This window comes from Alligator mississippiensis, chromosome 16 (genome assembly GCF_030867095.1).
Source record: "Alligator mississippiensis isolate rAllMis1 chromosome 16, rAllMis1, whole genome shotgun sequence".
Classification (NCBI taxonomy): Eukaryota; Metazoa; Chordata; order Crocodylia; family Alligatoridae; genus Alligator; species Alligator mississippiensis.
Window position 1 is genome coordinate 24,417,840 of NC_081839.1, and position 12,511 is coordinate 24,430,350.

General features: G+C 46.8%; 2 long non-coding RNA genes across 3 annotated transcripts in view; both read right to left on the bottom strand.

The window, feature by feature from the left end:
* The window catches only part of LOC132246436 (uncharacterized), a 55,322-nt gene extending 55,039 nt beyond the window's left edge, over positions 1 to 283 (bottom strand). Inside the window, exon 1 of the long non-coding RNA XR_009457727.1 lies at positions 26 to 283. This is a non-coding gene — a long non-coding RNA (uncharacterized LOC132246436). The remainder of the gene's footprint in view (positions 1 to 25) is intronic.
* Positions 284 to 5,091: 4,808 nt separating this feature from the next.
* LOC109283771 (uncharacterized) overlaps positions 5,092 to 12,511 on the bottom strand; it is a 49,765-nt gene continuing 42,345 nt past the window's right edge. The window contains exons 4-5 of one of the 2 annotated variants that reach the window (XR_002091047.2): positions 7,024 to 7,150; positions 5,092 to 5,324 (exon numbers count right to left, since the gene is read on the bottom strand). This is a non-coding gene — a long non-coding RNA (uncharacterized LOC109283771). The remainder of the gene's footprint in view (positions 5,325 to 7,023; positions 7,151 to 12,511) is intronic. The other variant, XR_002091046.2, reaches the window with a different exon arrangement.

The window sequence follows — 12,511 nt, forward strand, 5'->3', positions numbered from 1 at the left end:
TTAAGTGGCAATTAAGTCGAATTACCTGTGGTTGTTCCAACGTTTTTGTGCCACTCCTCTTTTGTCTCAGATTTTGGCTTGGATCAATCAGGACTGCCTCAGATGGGACATCTGTTTACAGCCCTTGTGCCTCAGTTTCACCCCCTGTAAAACAGAGACAATAACATCTTCTTCACAGGATCCCTGTGAGGCTTTATTTACACTCACAATGCCCTGAGATCCTTAGCAGAGACATTAATGGATTGCTGCTATTGGCTAGATTTTTTCCCTGTGTGGCTGATGGACACACATTTATCTGGAGCCCCTTCCAAAGGGGAACATTTCAAAAGGGCAGCAGCTGTTAGGTTTTACTTGGTATTAGTGAAGAAACTGAGAACCAGTCAAATGTAGCAAACCTCTCCTACTTTAACTCTGCTTCCTCCAGGGTTCAAGTTGGAGCTGTTTTGCTGCTCTTGAATCGTTCTCACTTTATTCACATGTAAGTGCCCTTTCAAAAAGTTCCCCTTTAGAAACAACTCCAAATGTACATGTGTCCACACTAAGCTACAAAGAAAAATCACCTTGCTGGTACATAGGCAAGCAAGGTTCTTTGGGTGAATCTGATATCTTTTATTAGTTGGGGAAATTTTTTTTTCCTATGTCCTTAGACCAACACAGCTACAACCTACACCCCTGCTAGTACACGGCTTTCTCCCTTGGTATTTGTTTTCACAGTCTGTCACATCTTCACAGCTCTGTGGCTTTTCCCAAGGGAAAACTCCTTGGCTGCCTTTTTCTCTTATAGCCTACACTGGAGGCGAGAGCTACACTTTATCCAAGAAGAGGACCACACTCCAAAGATGCACTAACACCAAGAGATTAATTTTCGCCCCCTTGGCTCTCTAGTAACTTGCAGCTTCCCAGTATGCCACTTATGAAGTGCTGCAGTACCCACAAAGAAACTCTCTGTGTGTTACACTGTACAGGGCTTATGCTTTTAAGTTTTTTTTTTTCCTTCCAAGGTCTGTCTGCCTTTGATTTATGAAAATTCGGGACCATCTTTAATTATCTCCCTTGAACAGCTGCCTGAGGCAACATTTGCTAGGAGCTAGACAGACAGAGCATGCAGCCCTGGGCTTTGCATAGCAACATGCTGTGTGGAGCGACCCCTCATATGCAGTGTGAAGGGCTTAGCTTCTCACTTCTATGATATCTCCCTCACACGTACGCACATACACAGACGCAGGAGGGGGTCTCTTTTGTAAAGGCACTGTTGCATGCAAATGCTCCAGGATTAGTGGCAATGTGCTCTCACAGCAGTTGCAATGACAAAGCCAAGCAGAGTGCAGACAGGTTCTGGACAGGCCTTCACCCTGTGCCACTGTGCACATAGCCTGCAACCACTCCAGGCAAATACAGCCCTCCCCCAGTCAGTCCTTTGCTGCATCTAAGGCTACTTCTTTAGCTGTTGGTGGTGTGACTGAAGTATGGGTATAAGCAGACAAGGTTCTTTGGGTAAATCCGATATCTTTTATTAGAGAAACTCAAATAGCTGGAAAAAATTCTTCTTTGCAAGCTTTTGGGTACAGATACCCTTTGTCAGATGCTTCATCAGCCTGATGAAGGATATCCGTACCCAAAGCTTGCAAAGAAGAATTTTCCTGATTATCTGAGTCTAATAAAAGATATCGGATTCACCCAGAAAACCTTGTCTGTCTATATCCTTAGACCGGGGCGGGCAATTATTTTGGGCGGAGGGCTGCTTATTGAGTTTCAGCAACCCATCGAGGGCTGCACAACAGGCAGCCCAGGGCAGATAAATAATAATTTTCTAAATTTTTTAGGGTCCCCGTGGGCCAGATAGAATGGCCTGGTGGGCTGCATCTGGCCCCCGGGCTGCATTTTGCCCACCCCTGCCTTAAACCAACATGGCTACAACCCACACCCCTGCAGTATAGGTAAGCACCCCCAGCTAGTTCAGGTACTAAGAGTAGTCAAGTCACAGTGGTAGGTGTCAGTACAAGGCCGCCTGGAGCCCTCTGTTGGAAGGTGGGCTGGTACGCTGTGTTGAAAGCCATGCTACCAGGATCCTAAGCTCATTATGCAAGTGAGGCTGAAATCAGCTCTGTGTCCCAGACCCTCATACATATGCTGTCCTCTAAGGGCTGAATGTGCCATTTACAGAGTACCCCCAGTCTGAGAAGCTGAGATAGCATAGTGGGGCTGCTCTTAGGTCCAGTGGTGGGAAGTCCTGCCTAGAGTTCTCCATGGCTGATGGGATCATCCCCAGGGTATGTCTGCACCAAGTGCTGAGGCTTTTGCCTTTGCTATCCCTAGGCAAACCCTGCCATAGCTCATTTAGGACAAGGAAGCTCCCAGTGCTTGTGGCTGGGGACACAGGTGACTGCAGCTAGCTGAGAGAGCAATGAGCCTCCCAGGGAGAGAAAGTGGAGCACTTCTGAAGCTGACAGTGCAGCACATTGTCAGCACCTTGCCGACAGAACAAAAGGGGCCAGGAAAGCGCTGATAACAACTTACAGATCCCTCAAACTTAAATGTTTAGAGACATGGCACCTAAGAAATTTCTGAGCATACAAGTTTGTGACTTCCTTGGGTTTGGTTTTAAAAGTAAAGACTTGTATTGGCTCAGTAGTGAACCTGGTACTTCCATTGCACTGCATTAGCTGGATGAGTAACAGGGGCCAGACTTCCAACCCTCCAACCAGGTATGGTGATGATGATGATGGCTAATGTCATGCAGCAGAGCATATGCAGTGCTAGGGAGGTAAGTCTCAGCTGTGAGAGGTGGGAGGTGGGTGACAGACACATAACCCTAGTAGAAAAAAGTATGTCCAGCAATAAAGACATAGTCCTATTTGGTTGTCAGGTCTAAATTTATAACTCCTAAACAGATGGCATAATTTAATAGAAAGGAGAGACTTTCTAACCACTTGTGTGATATAACATAAGGGGGAAAAATTCAGAAGCAGGACCCACAGCCATTTCCAAAGATCTTGTCTGATATAAGAGATTATAGGGAAATGATCAGAGAAGCCCTCTTGGATTCAGGGGAGCACCTGGATTTTCATAGGCAACAGCACCTATTGCCTTTTACAGACTTCCTAGAACTGTTCTGAATGAGAAGAGGAAAACGGGCTTTGCTCCTTAATGGGCATTTTAATGAAAAGAGCTGTCCAGGTTTTCTATTTTTTTCCCTAACAAAAAATGTTCACTTCTTATTTCCTTCTGAATGGTTTTTTGTCTCTAATGAGCAAAGAGGGGGAAATGAGAGGAAAAAAAATGAAAACTTGAAAGATTTTTCATAAACAAAAATGAGCAATACTGGTTTATGTGGGAAAAAGGAGTACATTAAAAAACAATTTCCCAGTGAGAGCCAAGGAGCAGAAATGAGCATGACCTTTTCCAAATTCCTCCAAAAACCAGTGGTATTCCTTCTTTAGTCAGCCTTCTCCCCGCCTTTAAAACCAGAGATGTGTTCCTGGCCAGTCGGGAGTTAAAAAGCAGTGTGGGTTGGCAGGCGGTGGCCCCATGCTCCCTCTTCCAAGTAACCCAGCGGGACAGAATTAACCCCCTGACTGCTGCTGAAGGATCAGAGATGGGCACGGAGGCCATAGAAGATACAGGGAGAATTACAGAGCTGTTTTGTTTTTTGTTTCTGATGAAGGAAGCTGGCAATATTGGGGAAAGGACCTTTGATTCATTTTCTGCTTGTTCTGTTGAAGGCTGCTTGGGAAACAAAGGAGCTGAGGCTCTATGAACTGTGATACTACTTGCCTCTGCCAACAGGATGGATTTATCCTCAGACAGCATTTTGCTCCTGTCACCTAGGAGAAATTTAAAATCTTTGCATTCTCCCATGCCTGAAGAAGGATGTGTGTGCCCGAAAACTTGCAAATAAAGAAGGTGGGTTTTTTTGGAAATATCTAGTTGGTCTAATAAAAGATATTGCCTCTGCCCAGAGTTCTGCTTCCTTTTGCCTTTAGACCAATACAGCTACAACCTGTATCCCTCTTGCAGAGAGACATTGCTTCACCTGCTTCTCCTGGGAAGGACTGAGGAAGAGGAGTGGCTTCTCATTCAGCAATGCAAAGATGGCCCCAGTGCTGAGAATGAGCTTCTGGTGGAAGTAAGGAGGGAGAGGGCTGGTACACTGCCTTGGCAGCTGCCTGCAGAGCAGGAGAGAGTGGCTGTCTGTCTGTCTGCTGGTTCAAGCCTGTGTGCAAAGCACTAGGATGGCTCTTGAGGCCCCTGTGGCAGCCCCCTTCCTGCAGCAGAAGCTGTGCGTCTCTTGTGCCATAATGAGAAGAGCTAATAGGTGCTAGTTATACTGTCAGTTGTATCCTAGGGTCCAGTCTGGGGAGATCTCAAAGGGCTTTGCAGAGAATGCAGGTGTCATCATCCCCATTTTGCTAAGGGAGAAACCGAGGCAGAGGGAGGAAAAGGCCACTCAGTAGGCCAGTAGAAGAGATTCAAGTCTTGGGCCCTAGCCCAATGTGCTATCCACTGAGCCGTACTACCTCTCCCTCAGGTCTGTGTCACATGTAACCAGGCAGGCTTCCCTTGTGCCTGGAGCCGTACGAACAAGTAGGAATAGACACGCTCTGATGCTGACCTTTCAGCAGCGAGCATCTAGCCACCTCATTGTTCACAGCCCGTGCTGGAAATGGTTGTTTTCTCCTCTCCAATCTCTTTTCTGCATATAACTTTAGCTGTGAAAGCTAAAAGCCCTGTCATGGAGGAATTTCCAGGCTCTCCGGACCATTAACCTTCTCACCTTGATGACATTTGCAGAGCCGGGAGGTAGAGCAGCATCTTTAAACCACATGCAGCAGTCATGAAATGGAAAGGCCTGTTTTCATTACACAGTGCTGCTCGCTGAGACAGCCAATACTTCATGTACTGAAAGCTAATGGCTTTAAGACTTTGCTTTAAGTTATTATTGGTTTAATGTTGGGTAGCAAACAGACCAGAGCTGCAGTAATTCCCCTTGGAGAGGCAAACCCTGGGGTAAAGTGCTTTTAAACAATGACATCCATACAGATGTGTTTCCTTTTAATTAGTCCCCAGGAGAATAGACCTTGCCCAATCAAGCCATGAGCTCTAGTCCAGTGTCTGGCTCCCAGCTGAAGCCAGCATTTGTGGTAACAGGAACTGTTGAATAGGGAGAGGTGTGAGTGGGATGTCCAACCATGCGCAGGCAAGTTTTGGTCATTAATGGAGAAAGTTTATTGGGAGACCTGGTGGGAGAAAGACCCAGTGATATCCTATGAAGAAGGGGATGATCCTTGGAACATCATAGTGCCATCTGTTCATGGGGTCCGGCTCTGCAGAGGAAAAGGCAATGAGGCTTTGAGATGGGGAACTTTCTTGGAGTGATCACACTTCCAGAGCTTCATTTCTTAGAGGACAATGTGTCGCTCTCAATATAGGTAGGTGCAGGCTTGCTGCCCTTCCCTGAGATGGCAGTGCCCTCACTGTACAAGGATCATGTTGACTATGTACTCTACTAACAGCTAGTATCTGCATAAAACTTTGCAGAACGGCAGCTGGGAACTTGGGTAAGAAAGACTCCCTTGTGATATTAAGGCAGGTAGGATAAAAGAGCAAAGGAAGTGGGTTCATGGAGGCTCCTCCATTCTAGCCCATGAGGATGTTGTGGCTGAGGTTGGCTTTAGCAGGACTGATACTGAACTGGGTCACTAAACAGTGGTTTATGTAGCATCACAAAGGGATCCCTAAGTAGGTCAAATATTGCCATCTTACTAGTGCCAAAAATAGTCTCAAGACTGAGCACGATGGCTGCCTTCCTAGGTCACTAATGTTCACCCTCTCTCCTGCCCAAAGGGGCTAAACTTTCAAAAGCAAATGATGACTGTGGTGATGGACCCAAAATGGACACTGCCAGAGTCACCTCCAGGTATCAGACAACGCTGAGGATTTGCCCTCTGGAAATTGTGGCATCCCAAATCACCTCCACAACCTTGGCTCTAGACCATGCTAACCTGCACGCTTCACACTCCACAGCATGCCCCACCTCTCAGCAAGGTGTTAACAGGAGCTCTGTAGCAAGGATGCAGTGTATTGCAACTTAAACAATTCCCTGGCACAGATCACAGTGCATTATGAGCTACCTTCCAGTCATTAATATGAGCTGATGAAGTTTGATTTGCTGCACCCATCATCCTCCGGGTGAATAATGCATGCAGAGACACAACACTCCAGGCACCGACATGTTTTATCAGGGTGAAGAACATGCTGCAGAAATGCTCTGGAAGAGACTTAGAGCTGCTTCTGTGGCCACCTCCATTTTTGGCAGCCAGCAGGATGCATACATGCAAGGGTCATTACAGTGATGTCTTTAGCCAGCACCATATGATGGCACAGGGCTCATGTCTAGGTTTCCTGGAGTGCAGGATGAGATCAGAGTCTCTGCTGTCACTGCAGACTGACACTAAATGCCAACTGTCCCCGACCAGTGTTATTAATGATTCCAGAAAATGCCAGAGCGGAGACTGCCCGGGTGATCTCTTGCACCCCTGCACATTTGCACTCAGAGCATGAGACTCTGCCAGTTTTCCACAAGACCCTGCCTTCATTTGGTGCACGCTGCATGAGCAGCCACTCAATACTCCGGGTTGTTCTCATTGTTCACTGTGTGGCCCCAGGGCTTATTTACTGCACACTCATCAAACTGCTCTGGAGACAGATGTATTCATTTACTCTTGAGCTATTGAGCTAGCAGACTGATGAGCACTGCCAAATGCTTCACAGCCTCATTAATGAATTAATTTTCACAGCCCTCATTGACTTTGGTTGCTGCTGTGAGCGCGCAATCCCTCTTCAACCCAATAGCTACTGTCTCAAGTTTGTGCAATTTTTCATTTTCCGGCTGCATATCAGCAGCCATCCTAGAAATGTCATGCACAGCATCTTTCTCCAAGAGAGGCAGGGATTCTTGTTGTTCAGGGCAGTATTTGGCTGCTTTAACCATGAGACCATCTCCTCCCTTCCTGTGATCCCTACCTCCTTCAAACATCTTCAAACATCATCGAATGATGAAGCAGGGCTTCTACTAACAGCAGCCTTTGGATGTGTCCCTGACATCCCAGGGCAGGTCCATGCCATGTGTGTGCATTGAGGTGGGATCCACCTGGAAAAAAATAGCTTGTGATCAAGTAAGGAATGTATCTTGACACATGTGCAAAGCGGGAATGGGCTGAAATAAGAAAAGCCACAACTGAGGTCATTTTTGTAATCTTAACAGTTGAAATCTCGACTTGGCAGCCTTCATTGGATTCTTTTAATGTCACGTTTGTGTGCAGTTTCCTAATTTCCTTTAAAAAATAATTCCATCGCATTACATCCTATTGGCACGTGTGAGCCTCAGTGGGGCTGTAATCCTTCTTTCCACGTTTCTCATCCCAGGCCATTCTCCTCACCTCATTAGCCAGTCTCAGTTTCCACTTAACAGGCTTCTCGTCCCTGCCCAAGTTTCTCCCTTGGAACCTCATGCCCCAGTCTGCTTCTGATGCCATCTCCACCCCCACTCGCAGTCCCAACAGCCTACAGATCCTCCTGGCTGCTGAAGTTGTTTGCTCTGACCCCCTCCCTGAGCTCAGCATCCCATCTCAGCTCCTGCACCATGGAGCTGGCAGTACTCTCTTTGCCCAGTTCTTCCCCCATCCCACAAACACGCACAGCAGTTTGCACCCTGGCTCCTCGTTGTGTCCCTCTCCTCGCTCACCCTGTTGGTTCCCAGTCTTTGCATTCTGGTCCTAATCCTTCTCCCAGTTTCTCATCTTATCTTAGTGCACTGGAGACACCCAATTTCCAATCCCTTTCTTTGCTCAGCCAGTTCCTCTTTCTGTCTTCTCTACCTGCCAACTTTTACGACTGGTTTTCTTCAAACGCCACCCCAACTTGCTTCCATATTCTCCTCCACCCCCTGCCATTCCAGCAGTCCTTTCGCTCGTCCCTTCTGCCATCACTAGCCCGCACTGCCTGGGCCCAGTGAAAGCACAGGTGAGAGAGGGTCCCTGGTCTTGGTTCTGATGCCAAGACCTGTGAGCCGCCCTGTTTGTCCTTTGAAATCTGTTTTTTCAAGGAGGTTGCTGTGACTAGCTCCCTTCCCAGCTCATCACAATCCTCCGCTCAGATGAATGAAGGCTGAGCCCTTTCCGCTTTGATGCAGATCGTGCCCATCTAAGGCAGTGGGAAATGCTTCTAGGACCAGGCTGGACCTCCATGGAGAAGTTGTCGCATATCATGGCACTACTGCAATGGCTCTTGTGTAGATGACTAGCAAAGGAAGGGTGGGGGCTCCGTTTTGTGCCACGGGCCTCAGAATACCTTGTTCTGCCTTTGTCCGCTGGCTGCAGAAAATCCATTCTCCTGCTGCGCAGCACAGCAAGTCTCATCTGGCTTTGAGTTTGCCGCACAGAGGGGCCTGGGCTGGACAGAAAGGTGACACTATTTGCTGTGCCAGTGGGTGGAAGCCAACAGTGCTTTGAAAGCTGTTGAAACTTAGACCCCGGTCCAGCCTTGATCCCACAGTGGTAGATCTATCCCCCTGCCCCCAGCCCTCATAAAGGGGTAGGACCCACAGTTTAGTCCCAAATCCTGTATGAGGAACTGGTAGCAACCAACTGACTCCTTTTCATTGCTTAGCAGATGATCTTCAACTAATGAAGGAGTTTGTTAACTAGAGTGAAGAGAGTTGCAGTTGTATATTATGGACCTGGGGGAGGAGGTGTTTCATGGGAGCTTTCAGATGTTCTCCACTGCTAAGGTTTCATGGAAGCCTTGTTCTGTTTCAATTAACTGTAGTTTAGTTATAAATTAATAATCCCCGCTGCTGGGATTGCTGTGGCCCAAGATGACTTTCCCAAATATCTCAGTAAATAATTCATGCTATTAAATGAGTTGCTTTCCCTGTCCAGAGCTCATTTACCCGCTGTGACTACAAATGTTCCTCTCTTCCCAGAGTCAAGGGTGTGTGATACAATCCACCACGCACAGGGAGCTAGCGGCCACCATGAACAGCCTTTTCCCCTTGCTGCTAACACTGATTAAGGATATAGATTGACAGAGTGTATTTAATGTAAGGGGCTTTGTGGGTGGGGGTAAGAGTGGAGGAAAATAGGGAATATAGTGGAAGCCTTGCTGAAATAGATATATGATGTTTCCATGATATTCTCATCAATAAACTAAGGAAATATGGTTTAGGTGAAGTTCCTGTGAGTACATCACAGCTTGGCTAATCGTGCTCAGGATCAGTTCTTAGTAGCTCCAGTGGCAAACTGGGGGAGATATCAGTTTATGTCCTGTCTGGGTCTGATACTATAAACTGTCTTCAGTTAATGACTTGGATGACAGAATTACTGGTAGCTTGTTTAAACCTGGCGAAGACCCCAAGTTGGTCTATATTGCAAGCATTGTAGAGGACAAGGTCAGCAGTCAGAGACCCCCTAATAAATTGGAAAAATGGTCTGAAATAAATGGGATGAAAGGCAATAAAGAGAAGTGCACACCAGAATGTAAAAAAGGCATGGAAAGTGACTCTTCCTTCCATTCAGCATTGGTAATGCTTTTCCAGAAGCACTAGGTCTAGTTTTGGGTACCATGCTTTAAGGAAGAAGTAGACAAATTATCGTGGAGAACAGCAAGAATCATTATAGGTCTAGAAAGCATGACATATGAGGAAAGATGGAAAGAACTGGGATTATTCGGCAGTCTTTTCTGAAGACAGGAGGGAAATGCTAAATCTTCAAATAGAAAATATATAAAGTAGTGGTTATAGGAGAGGATGGTGATCACTTTTATTCACTGTTTCCATGGAGGACAGAAAAAATGGGCTTCAAGGGAGCTTAGGGTTAGCTATGAGAGACAATTTTCAAACTATGAAGGTGATCCAAACACTGGGCAGAGATTACCTAGAGGGGCTGCAGAATATCATTGGAAGTCTTTAAGTGCAAGTTAGACAATTTGTTCAAAGCAAGGATAGAGTTGATCAATACCAGTGACCACTTTTGAGTCTCTTCATGTCCTATTTTTCCTCTGATTCATCAGAAAATATCAATTCTCTGAATTGATACCTTTTTCACAGATACCTACAGTGACCTTTCCTGAGGGCACTTTCATGGATATAATTTGGAGAGGAGGACAAGGACATATGGCTGCAAAATCATCATGAACTCAGTGTTTAGGGCACTCACCCAAGATGTGGGCCTCACATGTCCTGACTACCAGGCTCTTAAGTTCTCTCTCCTTGGCCCAATAAGTATTTTAGAAAAGGTCTCTGCCCTTTCCTGCTGTAAAACAAAACCAAATATTCACATCTCTGTCTCTCCTTAAACAGAATTTTCTTTTGCCCATCAAACAAAATGCTGAGCTCTGGGCTTTGTGCATGCACATTTGGGAGAAAGCATTACAGAGCAGGTGTGTCTGCTTTGCTTAAAAATGAGATAGGATCTATGTCTTTGAATATGGAGATGGACCAAAAGCAGCAAGGACAAATTTGACCTGGGATCCATACTTCCTCAATGTACCATAAAAAGGTACCCGACCATGTGGGTTGGAGCTCAGTTCTAGTATGAAATGAATTATCTTTTAGAAATAGGGATTATTCCATAGTTTTCTCCCCAGCTGTTGGCTACCTTGCTGGAGATTGCTGAGCAGGAGAGTCGACATCCATGGCCTGACCTAATAACAGACTACACTTCTGAAAGTCTCCTACTGATAGTCTTCAAAAAGATAACTCCCACAACCGGGGGGGGAGGGGAGCAAGCTGCTGGCAAGCTGAGCAGTCCCCGAGCTGTGGGGAGCCCTGGGCCTTCCCTCAATGGCATCAGTGCCCCCTGAGGCTGCCCAGGTGGGCTGCTAGCAGGCAGATGCTGCCCCAGCTCAGGCTGAGGGATCAGTTAGATCGGGCTGGGTGCTGCCTCTGAGCTGGGGCAATACCTGTGCAACTAGCATCCTACCCAGGTGGCCCCAGGGGATGCTGCCACCGTGGCAGGAAGGACCAGGCTGCGCAGCCCAGCAGCAACTTGTGCAGGCAGGCTCTGCCAGGAAGAAAAGTGGCAAGTGGCCCAATCCTTGTTTTTTTCTTTTGCAGAGCCTACTCACCTCTCCCATGGTGGGGGGGCAAGCTGCCAATGGCCCCTGAGCTGTAGGGGGCCTGGTCCATAGTGGCAGCACCACCCCACAGGGCCACCCAGGTGGGTGGCTAGCCTGCAGGTGCTGCCCCAAATCAGAGACAGCATCCAGCCTGATCCAACTGTTAACCAAGCTGAAGTTGGGGGAGCACCCACCCACTAGCTGCCCACCCAGATGGCCCCAGGGGGGATCACCACCACGGAGGGAAGGACCAGGACCTCAACTCAGGGGCCACTCAGCTTGCTGGCAGCTCACCCCCCAGCCACAGGAGACACGGGCAGGCTCCACGAAGAAGGATCAGACCCCTCGTCACTTCTGCCTTCATCCCGCCTCTCCCGCAATTGGGAGGGGGAAGGGGGTGAAGAGGGAGCTGTCGAAGGCTGCAACGTTACAAATAGCTACATTGCAAACCAAACTACATGCAGACGTGGTTTAGTTTGTAATGTAACAAACTCTTAAATTGTAAAAAAACACCCACATGTGTACAGCGTGACGCAATTAAACTGCAAAAACAGTCAATTTTCATCACGTGTACAAGCGCCGCAAGACTGTGGAATGAATCACTACCTCATTCTGCTTCATTTTCTCCAAGTCTAATATTGGAGGCCCAGAAGTTTCTTACGGGCTCCGAGAGAGAGTGGGGAATTTTAATTATTTCTAAAGTATCTGTGACAGATGTATACTTTTGAATCACAAAATACTCCTATGGCTAACATACGAGCATCTCCTATGGCTAACATACTCTAGTAACTGAGCTCAAACCAGAGTATCTGCATATTTGAGCCAAAGCAACACTATTAGTTCAGATATGGATCAAAATTGCCTCTCTTCCTGTACATTTAGCTCTCTACTTAAACTGTGTGTCTTTGTTAGGTCAGCTTTAAATCTCAAAGAGTTCTCAGAGGGGTCACAAATATTCTTGTTACTTATTAGGGCTCATTCTCCTGTAATGCGCTCTTTTAACTCTACAGTCTGATCTTCCTCTACTTCATCATCAGGTCTGTCCAGGCATGATCATCAAGGGCAAGACTTCACCAGAACCAGTTGGGAGCTGCATGTTTTCTGAACATGCTGCAAACTTGGTTGGTGTCCTGCCAGTATGTACTGTAGACACTCTCACACACAATACCACAAAAGCTATAAAAATAGTTCATTTACTGCTAGGTTAGCATCAGTTACCTCCATTTTTTAGATGGCCTCTGGGAGTAGTAAAAGCCAGTAAGTTAAGTAGTTGCATGTGAAAACACTGATTAAGAGGTTTAGTGTACACTTCCATGCAAGTAATGCACACATTTGTCGCAGACAAAAACATTCATGGGAGTGATGCTGTTTCATAAGTAATTACACTTAAATCTAT